Source organism: Olea europaea, chromosome 10 (assembly GCF_002742605.1).
Source record: "Olea europaea var. sylvestris chromosome 10, O_europaea_v1, whole genome shotgun sequence".
Classification (NCBI taxonomy): Eukaryota; Viridiplantae; Streptophyta; class Magnoliopsida; order Lamiales; family Oleaceae; genus Olea; species Olea europaea.
In genome coordinates this window covers 35,333,868-35,351,150 of record NC_036246.1, presented here as the reverse complement: position 1 = coordinate 35,351,150, position 17,283 = coordinate 35,333,868, and positions in this window count along the sequence as shown.

The window sequence follows — 17,283 nt, the reverse complement described above, 5'->3', positions numbered from 1 at the left end:
ATCCACCCGAGGTACTCTTTTTGTCGTCGGCGTTTCCGACCCAATCGGCATCAGAATAGCAGGTTAGTTCAAGATTGGACTCTCTGGAATACACGATCCCATTATTTACTGTCTCATTGACGTATCTAATAATGCGCCTCACTGCACTTAAATGGGACTCCTTAGGATCGGCTTGAAATCTAACACATACTCCAACACTGAACGCTATGTTAGGTCCTGCCTATCATGCTCATATACACAATCTGATCAACACTCTTATCTGTAGGATCATGTCCTAACTTAAGACTTTTCCTCATGGGTGTTCTCGTGTGTTTCTTACTGTCCAAGCCAAATCTCTTCACGAGGTCTTTGGCATATTTTGATTGAGAGATAAACAGCCCACAATCAGTTTGCTTCACTTGAAGACCAAGGAAGTAACTTAGCTCTCCAACCATGCTCATTTCAAATTCTTGTTTCATGCATTCAACAAATTCAAGAGCAAGGGAGTCAATAGGAGAGCAAAGATGATGTCATCGACATAGAACTGAGCTACAGTTATAGTTTCTTCAATATGTCTAATGAATAAGGTTCTATCAGCACCACCTCGTGAGAACCCATGTCAACAAGGTAAGTTGTGAGTCTATCATATCAAGCTCTAGGAGCTTGTTTCAAATCATACAGTGCTTTATTGAGTTTGTAGACATAATGACGAAACTTAGGGTCAATGAATCCTTTCGGCTGTTCAACATATACCTTTTCTTGAAGTATTTCATTAAAGAATGCACTCTTGACATCCATTTGATATAGCTTGAACCCTAAGGTACATGCAACCGCAAGAAGAATACGAATGGACTCAAGATGACCAACGGGGGCAAAAGTCTCATCAAAATCTACCCCTTCAACCTGAGTGTAACCCTGGGCAACTAGTCTGGCCTTATTTCTAGTTATGGTACCTTGGTCATCAATTTTGTTCTTGAGAATCCACTTAGTACCTATCACATTACAGTCATCAGGCCTAGGAACTAGATACCAAACATTATTTCAAACAAATTGATTAAACTCCTTATGCATGGCATTCACCCAGCATTCATCTCTAAGGGCTTCCTCTACTTTCTTAGGTTCAATCTGGGATACATAGCTAGTATATGTTAGGTTTTTAGAACTATCTTTCGTAACATTATACTTTCATCTAAATCCCCAATGATGTTAACCTTAGGATGATTAGATTTGACCCTGGAAGATGGTTCTCTAGGAAGCTTAGACTGATCACAATTTGGTAGACCCTGATCAGAGACGTTTTCAGAGGACCGTGGAGATTTTGGAATTGATTGCTCTTTAGTTTCAGCAGTGGCTCCTTGATCATCACTTAAATCTTCTATGTCAACCCCATTTTCAACACTCTTTCCCTCAGTAAAGGCATTATCAATAACAACATTTACAGATTCCAAGACATTCTGAGTACGCAAGTTGTAAACTCAGTAGGCTCTACTATTCTTAGAATATCCTAGTAAAACCCCATCATCACTTTTGGAATCAAACTTGCCTAGATTTTCTCTATCCCTCAGAGTGTAACACTTGCTGCCAAACACACAAAAGTATTTAACAGTAGGCTTCTTGCCTTTCCAGATCTCATAAGGAGTCTTATATGTTTTCGGTCTCAGGTATAACCTATTTACTATGTGGCACGCGGTGTTAATAGCTTCACCCCAGAAATGCATTGCTAGTTCCTTGCCATAAAGCATGGCCCTAGCCATTTCTTGAAGCACTATATTCTTCCTCTCAACAACTCTATTTTGTTGTGGAGGGATTGGTGAGGAGAATTCATGCTTATTTCTCTCCTCCAAACAGAAGTTTTCTAGATTGAATTTTTCAAATTCTTTCCCATGATCACTTCGAACCCTAGAAATAGAAAGATTTTGTTCAATTTTGAGTCTTTTACATAAGGACTTAACCAGATCACCCGTCTCAGATTTTTCTCTTAACAGTTCAATCCAGGTGTATCTAGAAAAGTCATCTACCACAACCAGAATATACCATTTGCCTCCTAGGCTCTCCACCCTAGATGGTCCCATTAAATCCATATGGAGAAGCTCTAAGGGTCTATTTGTCAAAATTTTCGAGGTTCGCTTATGGTTCATCCTGAGTTGCTTTCCTTGCTGACACGACTTGCACACAGCATTCTCACTTTGATCAATCCTAGGTAAACCATCGACAATCTTCTTTTTAACCAATTTAGATAGAGTTCTATAATTAACATGATCGAGCCTTTGATGCCAAAGTTCAGACATATCAATTTTAGCACTACTACACTCATAGTTCGAGTTTGGGAGAACTCCATAACAGTTATCAGATGTTCTAACACCTTCAAGAACAACACTACCTAAAGGGTCATAAACAATGCATCTCTTTTGGACAAAACTCACTTCATAGTCAGCATCATAGATTTGACTAATGCTCAACAAGTTGGACTTAAGACCCTCTACATAAAGCACATTAGATATTGTAGGAAGTCCAACAATGGTGATAGAGCATTTACCTCGAATGGGTGCCTAGCTCTGTCCCCAAAGGTAACTACACCACCGTTGCAGTCATCAAAGGTACAGAATAAGGCCTTGTTTCCACACATGTGTCTAGAATAAGCACTATCAAGATACCACATGCATGATTTTTGAGCCTTATATGCTACATGAGCAACAAAACATTTTAGATTCTCACCATACTCACCCACATCAGATTTCTTTACCCAAACTTTTCTAGAGGTCGAGGTGATCCTAGTCAACTTTGTTACCATCTCAGTTAAGTGACTAACCTAATCTGAAAGGAAGTTTACTTGACTAGGGATATCCTGACTTCTATTCCTATTTCCTAGCTTTCGACACCTAGGTCTCGTGTGACCTAAAGCACCGCAGTGATGACAAGTGGGTATGAACCTAGGTTCAGATACACGTGAGTGTTGATCCTGAAATTTAGGTGTAGAGATCTTATGAGCTCTAGTGGCCTTTAGTCCAGTGAAATTCTTGTCTTTGGATTCTGGATTGGTTGAAACATTAGATCTGTTGAAAGCAGGGACAAATGTGGTCTTGGACAAACTATACACATTGCCATCACTCTTCACAAATCCTAGACCTTGCCTATTTCTAGCTGGTTTGTTCATTCCTAACAGATCGTCTAGTTTCTTAATTCCACTCACAAATGACTGCAGTTGAGTGCTGGATTTCTCTAACTCACAAGCCAATGTCTTAAACCTATCCTCTAATTTCTCATTGACACACTTCAACTCACTGAGACTCTTAGATGAGACTTGAAGATCATAGGTGATTTTCTCCTTCTGTCTCTCAAGCTCGTCTACCTTCTTAAATATGGCTTTATTTACCTTTTTGATCTTGAGACTTTCCTTAAACAGAAATTGATAAGCCTCATGTATATCCGTCTCATCCTCTGGATCATCACCGAACTTGTTACTCTCTACCTCCTCCTCAACCTTCTCACTCTCCTTATCTGAGTCGCTCTTGATAGTAGATATAAAAGTCATATAGCCCTTTTCCTCCTCACTGCTTGAGGAGTCACTTTGTTCACTTGAATTAGAATCATCATCAGTCAAGGACACAGCTAATGTCTTGCTACTTCCCTTCTTTAGATTTTTCTTAAAGCTAGGACATTCATTCCTATGGTGCCCAAATCCCTGACACTCATGACACCTAACCACTTGAGATTTCTTACCAGGGTTCCTAGCAGTTGATTTATCATTCTTCTCTCTTTGTAATTTACTAGGGGATCCTCTCTTTTTCTCTTGAGGTTATTTTTTGCCCTTTAAGACTTTCTGAAATTTCTTAACAAAGTATGCAATCTCCTCATCTCTAAGAGTTTCCACGTCAGATGACTCAGACTCCTCTTCCCTAACAGTGTTCAAGGCTATGGACTTGTTTTTCCTCAGTTGTGAAATGGCGAATTCATAGGTTTGAAGGGATCCTACGAGTTCTTCTATCTTAACTGTGTCCAGATCTTTGCTTCCTTCAATAGCTGTAACTTTAGGTCTAAATCTCTCGGACAAGGACCTAAGAACCTTCCTCACAATTTTGGACTCAGGAATCCTCTCACCTAGGTTGAAACTAGAGTTAACAATGTCATTCAATTTGGCATAGAACTCATCAAAAGATTCATCATCCTTCGTCCTGATTTCTTCAAACCTTGAGGCCAACATTTGCAACTTAGAATTTTTCACAGTTTTAGTTCCGTCATGCATTATCTCTAGAATGTCCCATACCTCGTTAGTAGTTTTGTACATTGCCACTCTCCTAAACTCTTCAGTAGATACAGACATAAATAATGCATGGAGACATTTACTATTCCAGTTGCATTCAGTCAATTCATCCTTAGTCCAAAGGAAAATTTCACTTGGGGTTACAACACCCGACACAGTTGTGGAATGAGGTTTCCAACCATTTTGTACACTCACCTAGACACGTTCATCTAGGGACTTAATAAACGCATGCATTCTGACCTTCCAATAGGCATAGTTGCTTCCGTCAAAATACGAAGGCATAGACAGTGATTGACTCATCTAGACAACTATAGGTCAGGACTCGAGATTTGGCTCTGATACCACTTGAAATATCGTAGTTCGACCCAATCAACATCTAGAGGGGGGGTGAATAGGTGTTTATGCTGAATTTTCTTTTTCAATCAATTAATAATTGCAACACGTCACAAATATTAATTGGTCCAGATCAGTTCACATGCTTTACTATCTTATGTTTGAATGCCAGTAATAAATTTATTGCAGAAAAGTAAATAACGCAATTGTTTGATGACGGAGAAACCCCGATGTGGGTAAAACTCCCGGCCCAAACCAGTAGGAATCCACTATAAACGAAAATACAACTTACAATCTGCCAGACTCAACCCACACTGATTTTTCTGACCTTCTGACCATAATTTCCTCAAAGCTTTCCTGGAATGCGTGATCCTACACCAACTCCCGGCACCTAGCCCTCCTGGATTGCGTACTACACCAATTCCCGGCTCTTGATTTGGTCTATCTCCGGTGGATTTAAGAGAACCGCCTGTTCTCTAATGATCGGGACACCGATCTCCTTCCTTGATCTCCAAGAATCAACAAAGGCTCTGGAAGGTTGTGTTGTGGTGTTTGATGAATGTTGATTTGATGTTTTTGCATAATTGCATGAATCAAATATGAGATTGAATGAGAGAATCAAAGTGTAGAGAGTTTTATTCAATTTCAATCCTTAAGAGCACGTCTGAAAACCGACGTAATTTTATTTATATGAAGCGTATTTGGACATTTGGGTCAAGTTAAAATGTCGAAAAAATGAAAAAAGGGTTTTATGGGTAACACCATCACTCGAGCGAAAAGCGAGCGACGCTGAATCGCTCGAGCGAAGTAGGTTCAAGAAGCGAGCGACGACCTTTCTGTTTTTATTACTCGAGCAACCACTTGGCGAGCAGCTAGCAAAACTTCAACGACACATCTTGCCCTACTTCATAGCTCGAACCCTAGCATACTTTGACAAAATTACAACTTAGTCCCTCACTTTTACACATGTACACAATGACCCCTAACCTTTAAACATTGACAAATTGACCCCAACCTTTTGAACATTTACAATTTTACCCTTTTGTTCACAGAATGGCCAACACGAAATCTAACAGTCTCAAAATCTATAAGCTTTCTCTTTTTTGATAGGATCTCTTTCAAAAATTTTGAATAATTTGGTATTTGAGATAAAGTTTCAATCAATGGGATATTGACATGAAGCTTCCTAAAGATATCCAAGAACTTTGCAAATTGTTCATCCAACTTCCTCTTTTGTAATCTCTACAAAAATGGGACGGAGGCACATAAGGTTTGATAGGAGCGGTTGCCTTGACCTGTAGATTTTCTAACTCTTGATATGGAACTACTTTGTCTAGTTGTTCAGATTTATCCACCTGCTCTTCATCTGTAAAAGGAGCCTTTTATTTTCTATCACTCGTCTCTCAACTGTAATTTTTGGAAGTTGAACCTCGCTATCTGTAGTGATTGCCCCAACCTCTTCATTCTCTACAACTTTTACTGTCATTACCTGTTGCTTAGAATTTATCTCAGTGTCGCTTGGCAATGCTTCTTGCTGTCTTTCTAAGAGTGCTTTTGCTATTTGCCCCATCTAGTTTTCCAAATTCTTGATAGCAGCTTTCCGAACTTGTAAAGTCTTGTCTGTTCTTTGCATGTGTTGAGTAGAGATCTCCGCCAACTTTATCACTAGATCTTCAAATGAAGACTTATTTTCAGCCTGCTAAAAATCTGGAGGTGCAGTCTACTGTGGCGCAATTTGAGCTCCCTGATTGTTGCTCCATTGAAAATCTGGGTGATTTCTCCAGCCTGGGTAGTAGGTGTTAGGATTCTAAGTGTGTTGCTGCCTTTGAAAATTTTGAGCATAATTTACATCCTCTAGTGATTAAGAAAAAGGACTACCCACGATGCAATCAACACTTTCATGATTTTCTCCACAGTGATTGCATTTTTGTCCGACTATTTGAATGGCATTCATCTGATCTACCTTTTAGCTAAAGCTGCCAGCTGTGCTGAGATTGCTGTTAATGGATCCACCTCATGTATCCCAGCTACTTTCTTTACACTTTTTCTTTTCGTAGGCCACAGTGCACTGGTGAATGCTAAATCCTCCACGATTTGATATACTTGATTCGCTATTCTCTTTATGATAGAACCATCGCATGCGGAGTCAACATTAACCCTACTTGATGGATTTAGCCTAATGTAGAAATATTATACCCGAAGCCATTTTTGCAATCCATGTTGTGGACACTGACAAAGCAGCTCATGTACCTTTCCCAAGCTTCATAATAGCACTCCGAGTCAAGTTGAGAGAATGTGGTGATTTCGTCCCTCAACCTGGCAATCCTTTTAGGTGGGAAATATTTGTTCAGGAACTTCTGACTCAGGCTATTCCAATTGCTGATGTTGTGTGGAGGAAAAGTATCCAACCATTCCCTAGCTGAATTTCTCAAAGTTTAAGGAAAAAGCTTCAATTGAATTGCTTCGATTGCACACATGTCCAAGAATCTTGAGATATGAGCATTGGGATTTTCAGTCGATTTTCTAAAAAATTACAATGCATTTTGGAACATGTTGATCACATCTGTCCTCAAGTGAAAATTTGGTTGACCAAATGCTGGATATACTATACTGGATTGACTCTCCACGACCGGTGGAACCATATACTCTCCCATCAACATAACGTTTTCATTGGCTGCAACTTCATTTTGTTGCGCTACACCCAAATTAGCCCCGATGGTTATTTGATTCGGATTTTGTTCTACCATGAGCTTTGCTTGCTGTTTTTGGTATGCTTCTAATTGTTCTCCTCTTCTCATCTTGAAAGTTCGCTAGATTTTCGAATCAAATTGAGCAAGATCTCCGGTTCTCAAACTTTGCATACAAAGTCATGAAAAGGAAAAATAGAAAACACTGTAGTATTTTTCTAAATTAATGAACTAAACTAAAAAAATAAAAAATTAAAATAAAATTCAGATTAAAGGTAAATTAGTTAAAATTATCAAAAATTATAGTCCCCGGCCAAAACTTGATCATTTGATTACCCGAAAGTGAATGTGATCATGAACAAGTAATAAAGTGGTTTATAGAGTATCGAACCCACAATGACTAAATGCTTGATCAAGTTGAAGCTAACACTACCCTTAATCGAATAGCAAAATCGAGTTGTAATTAAAAACTATCAAATCTATTATGGATATTACTAAGATGATAATTGATTAATATTGGAGTATATTATGGATAAGAGATATGTATGAGAGCCCCTTTCATGTATTCACCTGTTGGGTATTTGTAGGGGTCGAAAATTGGTGAAAAATCACACCCAAATTGGTTTTCAAAAGAGTTTCAATCGAATACGGAAAGTTATCCTCGCGCGAATTTTTTGTCTCCGCATAGCAGTCAATATTTTGATCATAACTTTATTTTTCAACGTCCGATTGAGTTTATTCAAATGCATTGGAAAGATAACTAAAAGGGCTACAATTTTCACAAATATAGATATTTTCTAATTCGGACATTTACTATGCCAAAAGTTGGTCGCAATCTTTGACTAAAAATTTGGAAGATATATCATGTGGTTAGAAATTAATTTATGGTAATATCTTGATGACATTCCATTTCTTTTTGACTTCTAATTGTATCCAGTTGACTTCCATCAATCTTTAAAATATTTTTTATGGTCTAATTTGACCATTGGATATTTGCAATTTGGCCCTCAACTTTGTACTTCGCCATTTTTCGCTTCTTTCTCTCAATTTAACTTCCAACTATCGAGTTTTACCTAATAAATTAAATATACAATAAATTAGGCTATAATTGTTTTAAAGAACTATTAAATATTTATATTTTTTGGTCTACATAAGTGTATAAAATACACTTATCAAGCATCATAAATCTATAAGTCGATCTGTACACAATTATTTTCAAATAGCATTACTGTAAATGAAGATGATGCAATCGCTCCCCCTCCCCCTCTCCTCATGACGAGCCACACTCATTTATAACACACTGTGGATTCTCTCTTTTTTAGGTTTTGTTTGACAATCATTTTTAGACCCTATATGACAATTATTATTTGGGAAAATTAATATTTTTAATAGCGATTATCGAGAGAGTGTAAAATGCTTAGATCGTTATGCCTTTCGTGGGGGTAGACAAAAATCTTGAATTTACTTGCAGAATACTATATGTGTGAATTCGTTGTTGAAAATGAGTAAGTAGAAAAAAAGTTTTCAAATAATGGTTGTCAAGCAAAGGTTTACAATACTTTTTTTTTTTTTTTCAAATTCATTTTTAACCATGTATTTTCACAATAAAATATTATGCACTAAACCAAAAACTTTTCCCCCCTTTTTAACTACTCATTCTTTAAAAACTCACTATTCCAAAATTTATTTTTTTCCCAAAAAAACTCTTTTTACTAACTGTCAAACAGGGACTTAACTTAATCTCAACTAATCTCATGGAGATAAAACAATACAATATTTATGTAAATTTAAAGATTTAATTATGTAATTTTTAAATCATAAAATGTCTCCAGTATAACTGAAACAAGACCCAAAAAGGGGGATTATTCCCCTAAAGATCCCATTAAACAAATAATAGTTAAATGATGCTATACTGATCGAGCCTAACAGAAGTGTCGATTGAACACTCACAAGAGGGGATGGGGGCCACTTTTTTGGAATTTTTTATTTACGCGGATCCCACGCGTATGTGAGACGATGTCAAGACTTTTGTCAGGCATTTTTAATCAACTCATCTTAATTGTTAATAGTTTGAGAGATAACAAAGAAATAGCCCGTTTGTTTCAACTTTTTGTGGAGATGAAGAATCGCAGGCACTCTTTTATTAAGCTCCTGTTTGGGCTAAATTTTTCAAAAAATACATTTTTCAAAACTTATTTTCAAGTTCAATCACACATTCTTTCATAAAATAATATTATACGTAAATTCAAAACTTTTTTTTTTCTGAACTTCACATTTTTCAAAAATCACTATTCTAAGTCACATTTGCCCAAAAAAATAATTTTAATGGAACCCAAATAGGGGCTTAATTAAACAATTCACAAAAAATAATTTAGTCAAGTGTTTATTTTTTTATTCGACCTATCAAATGATTTCAAACAAAGAAAAACATGGGAAATAGATTGAAGCTCTCGACAAAGACAATTCATAAACTGCAATGTAGAATTTTTGTAAGAAAACTATTAAAATGTAAAATTTTCTCAAGTACAAAAATTATAAGCATGTTTTGTATTGTCACTAGATCAAATTTTTTGCAGTAATTTTTCTCCTGCTAGACACTAATTTCCAAACTTAGTCATCCAACCAATGCTCAGGTTTCTCCAAGTATATGGAGAAAGAAAACAACACATGAAAGCAGGGGCGGAGTCAGAGATTTTGTTCAATGCGGCCACAGCTACAATGATTTTTTTATTTTTTTTTATCAAAATTAGTTTATGAAAGGGTTTGACAATTTCTGAATATTTACCACAAATCACAAATTTTCCAATATATATCATTTTCATTTATTACAAATAAATCACAATCCACAACCACATATTATCACATATTCTCAAATTCACAATATATCCAATTTGCATAAATCATAAACCTCAACAATCACAATCATAAACTCATAGAACATAAATAATAACTTATAAATGATAAATCAATAAACTAAAGTCTAAAAAATATAAACAAAAAAAAGCAAGAAAAAGGACGAGAGGCAGAGAATAGAGCCACTGGACTCTTCGGAGGCACACAAGTCACGGAGAGACGACATGACGATCCTGGTCGTTGGCAGCCAGCACGACAATTGGTCAACGAGCGGCAGCAGGAGGGGTTTGCCGCCTTCCAACTTTCTTCCTTTGTTATTTGAAATGCCAATTGTAAAAGAATACAATATGTACTATTAAACCAAGATTTGGCCAATTAATTTTTCTAAAACAAGAGGTCCAAGACTCCAAAAGAAAAGGCCCAATCCACTATCCTTCATCTTCCAAACCCAACACTTTTCAACTACCGTCAAGTTTCTCATCAATGGCTACTACCTACTGCTGTAAATTCTTCCTTCTTGGTCTTGTCACCAATGCAAGCACAATGGAATTTTCTGTGGCAACCCCAAAGTCCAGTGCGGGCAGGCACCTGCACTGGCCCCTATGTGGCTCCGCCACTGCATGAAAGGTTTCAACATGAAATTTAATAAATGAACACAACGCTTTAGAATTTTTTCAACTTTTATTGCCTCAATAAAACAACACGCACAAAACTTTGTCTAAAGATCACGACATGAAAACTAGTGCCTTGTGTTTCAAAGTCCCTGATTTTATAAGTAAAATTTGTGTGGTCACTAGATACAAATTTAAAATGTTTCCCTCAAAAAATATGCATAAAAACTATCCCAACTTGACATATAACTAATTGCTCGGTCCGAAACTATTTGTACATGTAAATTCCATTGCCATGTAACTGCATCAAGTGGCTGTCACAGTAGATTAAATCCGCTATCACTAGAACTGTTCCACTTACTGAATTTCAGGTCTACAAACCACAATTTCACAAGGTTGTATTATAATGGAAGTCATAACCAGTAACTATCTTGTATGTCGGGCTCTGCCAGTATCATGTCTTCGTCCATGCCCTACCAACCAATTCATGTCCACACAGTACTCATTTTTCTACCTTGCACCGAATTCCATGAAATGCACCCTCCCAAGTGCATTTCAGCCATGGCATTAACATGGGAGCAAAGCACTGCTCATACCTTAGCCTTTTCAGCAACTTAAGGCCATTGAGAGTATTGGGTTGTGGTGCCATTTTCTTTGGTGGTCCAACCCATCTAGGCTATGATGATAAATTGATCCAACAGATACTACTTAAGCCCTTGCCCAATAACGTGTGATGGACTCTTATGACTCGGCCCAAATCGTCTGATCCACGTGTGTCGCTCTGATCCATTTGATCTCTTAAATCTAACATCTACAATGATGACCTATTAATATAAATAGATGGTTTGAGATGTTTGGCCCTAATTTTTTAGTCATTTTTCTTGCGCTTCATCGTGAGATTTTCTGTAGAACCTTCTGGGTCTCTCCTCTTTGAGTCTTGGTGTCTCTACCTCTTCTCCTTCTTTGTGAATCTCTTCCTTTAGCCATTAAGGTAGTGTTAGGTTTTCATTTTCATTTTCCATTTTTATTTTCAAAACGATTTTTAGTTTTCTCCAAAAACGGCCCTTTTTCGCATTTTAAGCGTTTTCGACATTTATAAATGAAAATGCTGAAAACGATAAAAAGTCGTTTTGCATTTTCAGTTATAAATTTTAACTCACTTTCGAAAATGCGTTTTTGAAAACGATGGACCAAACGCATTTTTCGCGTTTTCAAAAACGGAAAATGGGCTGGAAACGGCAAACCAACCGCAGCCTAAACTTCTGGTTTTCTGGTGATTCTTTATGCGTAGAGTCTTAGTGATTCTTCAGTTTCGATTTGTGAAGAGTTTTATTTTTTTATTTTTTTGGAGAGTTTTTCGTTTCATTGAAGCGACTGCCCCTGTATCTGGTCTGGGGTTGTGTTTTTTGTGATCTAATCCTTTGTACAGATGGGTACAAGGTTGATCTAAGTCCAAATCTATGAGAACTTGTTGCCTTGGTCGTTGTCTATATTCTGGAATATTGGTGCTATCTTGTGTCCTTGAGATGTAACAGCGGTATCAGAGCCTTTTTTAGGCTGTACGAGTTCTTGTCTCTAGCTTCTGGTCATGGAAAATTAATTTTCACGGCCTGATTCTTGAGGTCGACAGTTGCTGGAAACCCTAGATCTGAATGGCGTCAGATCTTGGTTCGATTTTATGATCTTTTACCTTTTCTTGGTATACTGACATTTGTTGTTGGTGACTTTGTAGGAATAATTGGATTTTGAGTTTTTTCTTGGTGAACTGGTATTGAAAACTTGGATGTTTTGTGTGATACATGATCTGTCAGTTGATTTCTTTAAACCTCTTGTGACTTTTACTCGTGATACATGATTCTTTATTTAGTGCTTTAGGATTGTGTATATTTTTTGTGTTGAGCTGTTCTAGAATTTGGGAATATTGCACACACTTTCTTTATACAAAAGTGTTTTGCATGCTATTAATCTTTGTGATTAACTCTTGATCTTCGTGGTTTTTCTATTCTCTAATCTTTGTGATTAATTCCTGATTCCTTTATACTGCCTATTGATTAATCTCTGAGATTAATTTATAATCCTTGTTGTCTACCTATTGTTTAATCTTGATGACTGTCTAGTGATTTTGTATTAATCCTGTACACTTTGCACTGCATTACTGTGGACTTGGGTTGAGCCTTGACCTGAGGTCTTTGAGCCTCATGGAATCCTGGTGAACTCAAGACACATCACTGTATTTTGAAGTGATTTGTTATTTCTCTGATTGGTCACTGTTCACTATGTTGTATCCCTTGATATTTTCATACTGTGTGATACTTTGTGTTATCATATATTCTGTGAAATATTTTCTTGGTACTTCAGGCTAAATTTAAACCCTCAAAAATTTTCTTGTGTTGACTAAAAACTTCAAATGACAATGGCAATGTTTGAACTTGGGATTTTTAATGGAAAAGGAAATTTTTCCATTTGCAGCAAAAAATGAAAGGGGTTCTTGTTCAACAGAAAGTGTCTAAAGCTATAACTGGTGGATATCCTGTTACTATGACTAATGAACAAAAAACTGAATCTAATAAGCTTGTCTATACTTCCATTATTCTTCACTTGTCTGGTCAAGTATTAAGCAAAGGTAGGAAAGTTAGATAAAGCTAAGGCCTTATGGGAAAAATTGGAAGAACTTTATTTGGTTAAGTCATTGCCTAATAAAATTTTTCTTTTAGAAAGATTCTTTAGCTTTAAAATTGACGTGTCCTGAAACTTAGATGATACCCTTGATACTTTTAATAAACTTGTACAAGATATTACTAATATTGGGGATAAAGTATCTGAAGAATACAAAGCTGTAATTCTCCTAAGCTCCATACCTAAAGCTTACAAAGATGTTAAGACTGCTATTAAGTATGGCAGGGAGTCTTTAACACCTGAGATAGTGATTAATGCTTTAAGAAGCAAAGAATTGGAAGTTAAGACTGAGAGACATGGCAAGAAGAGTAAGAACCTGTTTGTAAGAGATAGATCACAGTCCAGACAAAGTAATAATCTTCGTAACCAACATAATTAGTGGAATAATGCCTCTAAGAAGAAGATGAAGGATAGACAAAGGTCAAAATCTAGAAATGGAGCTAGAAGATGTTACAGTTGTGGAAAAATAGGGCATTACATTAAAGATTGTTTAAAAAAAATGAGCAAAGTGAGGTTAAAATTGATGAAGGGAGTATTGTCAGCCTCTGGATGAGGGTACTATTGATGTCTATGTTGTGACTGAGTCCACATCTGATTTGAATTCTGCAAATTATGCAGATAAGTATCTTAGATTCAGGTTGTACCTTTCATATGACCTCTAGAAAGTATTAGTTGCTTGACTATAAGGACTTAGATGGAGGTGAGGTGGTTATGGGTTACGATGCAGCCTGTAAAGTGTTGGGGATAGGCAGTGTGACTTTAAAATTTGAAAATGGGTACACATTACCTTAGAAAGGGTGAGGTATGTACCAGATTTAAATAGAAATCTAATTTCAGTTGGGAACTTAGATGACATAGGTCTCCAAGGAAAAGTTGGAGATGGTTTTTTGAAAATAGTTAAGGGATCCTTAGTTATTTTCAAGGGTATTGAAAGAAATGTGATCTGTGTCACTAAGGCAAATATGTTGAGTCACACTGCAGAGTCCTCTATGATTGAGAGTGATGCCACATTGAAATGGTATAAAAGGTTAGCCCATGTGAGTGAGAAAGGCTTACACATCTTAAGTCAGAAGGGTGCTTTTCATAGTGACGTGATTTCTAAAATTCCCTTTTGTGAATATTGTACCTTAGGCAAACAGCATAAACTCCATTTTAATACAGAGAAACATGAGACTACATCTGTCCTAGAGTATATACATTCTGATTTGTAGGATCCATCATCCACCACCTCTCAAGTTGGGAATATGTACTTTTTATCCTTAATTGATGATTTTTCAAGAAAAGTATGGGTATTTCTTTTGAAACAAAAATCAGACACTTTTGAAAAATTTAAAACTTAGAAAACTTTGATTGAAAACCAAATGAATAAAAAAATTAAAATTCTAAGAACAGATAATGGATTAGAATTTTGTAATGCTGATTTTGAAAATTTGTGTAAGGATGATTGCATTTTGAGACATAAAACAGTACCATATACTCCACAACAGAATGATATAGATGAGAGGATGAATAGGACATTCCTAGATAAGGTTAGGTGTATGATGTTCAGTTTAGGTGTTCCTAAAGTGTGGTGGGGGAAGGCTGTTATGATAGCAGTTTATGTCATAAATAAGATCCCAACTAGTGCATTAGATGGAAGGACACCTGAGGAAGTGTGGACAGGTAGGTTGGCTGACTATACACACTTAAGAACCTTTGGTTGTGTAGCATATTTACACCAAAGTGTTGAAAAACTTGAGCCTAGATCCAAGAAATCTGTTTTCATAGGATATCCTGAAGGAGTAAAGGGGTACACGCTTTGAGTGAGAGAAATTGGGGGTTTTAAGATAATAACCAATAGGAATGTGACCTTCAATGAAAATGAGATACCTTGTTTAGATAGAAAGGTCTCTAGTGAGGTGCCTAAGGGTCAGGAAGAAGAAAATACTAGGTTGCAGGTGGAACTTGAACCTTCACCTGATCTTGTTGTTGAAAATCAAGATGAAAACGAGATTGTGGAAGAATTAGGTAATGAAACTGTTTCAGAGCCTACTGTAAGTTAGTAAACCCTTCGAGTGATTATCAGTTAGCTAGAGATAGGGTTAGAAGAGAAATAAGAGAGCCTATTAGGATGTAAGACTATATGTCACTTGCTATATTGTCATGTCAGGATTTGACTTTTAAGGAGCCTAAATCCTATGAAGGGGTTATTAGTTGTCAGTTTTCTAAGGAATGGCAGCTTGCTATGGAGGAAGAAATGAGATCCTTAGTAAAAAATAAGACTTGGACCTTAGTACCTAAACCAGAAAATAAATCTGTAGTTGACTCTAAGTGGGTTTATACAGTTAAAGAAGGCAATCCCCCTAATTAGCCCCTTAGATTTAAGACCAGATTAGTGGCTAAGGGGTTTACTCAAAAACTTGGTATTGATTACAATGAAATCTTTTCTCCTGTTGTGAAATATACTACCATTAGAGTCATGCTCGCATTAGTTGCACAATATGATTATGAATTAGAGCAAATGGATGCTAAAACTACGTTTATGCATGGTGACCTTGATGAAACCATATATATAAGATAGCCACAATGTTTCATTGATGAAAAAAATTTGATTATGTATGCCTGTTAAAAGGATCACTTTATGGCCTAAAATAATCTCCTAGGCAATGGTATAAACGCTTTGATAACTTTGTGTCTTCAGTTGGATTTGTGAGAAGTTCTTTTGACCATTGCTTGTATTTAAAAAATGATAACAACAATTGTGTGATTGTTTATTTGCTGATATATGTAGATGATATGTTGTTAATTGGCCAAAAAATGAGTAATATAAATGATATTAAAAAGAAGCTAAGTGCTGAATTTGAAATGGAGGACCTAGGGCATGCTAAAAGGATTTTAGGGATGGATATTAAGAGAAATAGGTCACATCAGTTGTTAATTTTGTCACAAACTGATTATGTGAAAATGGTGTTATCCAAGTTTGCTGTGCATAATTCTAAATCTGTGACATCACTCCTTGTATGTTATTTTAAGTTGAGTAAAGATCAATCACCACATGATGAATATGATATTAAATATATGGAAAAAGTGCCATATTCTAACGTTGTGGGATCAGTATTGTACACCATGGTTTGCACCCGACCCGATGTTGTATATACTATAAGTACCCTAAGTAGATTTATATTCAACCCTGGCCCCGAACATTAGAATGCAATGAAATGGTTATTAAGGTACTTAAAAGGCTCAACAGACTTAGTCTTATGTTTTAGATCTAGTGAAGAGGGAGTTAGTTTAAAGGGATATGTAGATTCTAATTATGCCGGTGATAGAAATAATAGGAAGTCAACTACAACCTATATGCTTACTTTGTGTGACACTTGCATTTGTTGGAAGTCTCAATTGCAATCAATTGTAACCTTATCAACTATGGAGTCTGAATATGTAGTTGCTACCGAGGCCATTAAAGAGGCCTCCTTATGGCTGAAAGGTCTCCTAAATGAGGTAAATGAATCTGTTGATCCCGTTGTTGTATATTCTGATAGTCAAAGTGTTATATATTTATGTAAAAATCCAAATTTTCATGAAAGAACTAAACATATAGATGTAAGAATACATTTTATAAGAGATATTGTGCAAAAAGAATCTATTTTGCTTGAGAAAATCCCTACTCAATTTAACCCTGCTGATATGGGTACTAAGGTACTTCCTCTAAGTAAGTTTAAGTCATGTTTACAACTTTTAAAAATTGATACTGGGTAAACTTTGTGTTGGTGCATGTGTATTTGGCTTGGTGCTGATGATTTGGAAGAGTTATATCAATTGCTTGTGAAGCCTATTGTTATAATTTCTTTTCTTGTGTGTTTTCTGATCATTGGCATCAAGGGGGAGATTCATTTTCTTTGGT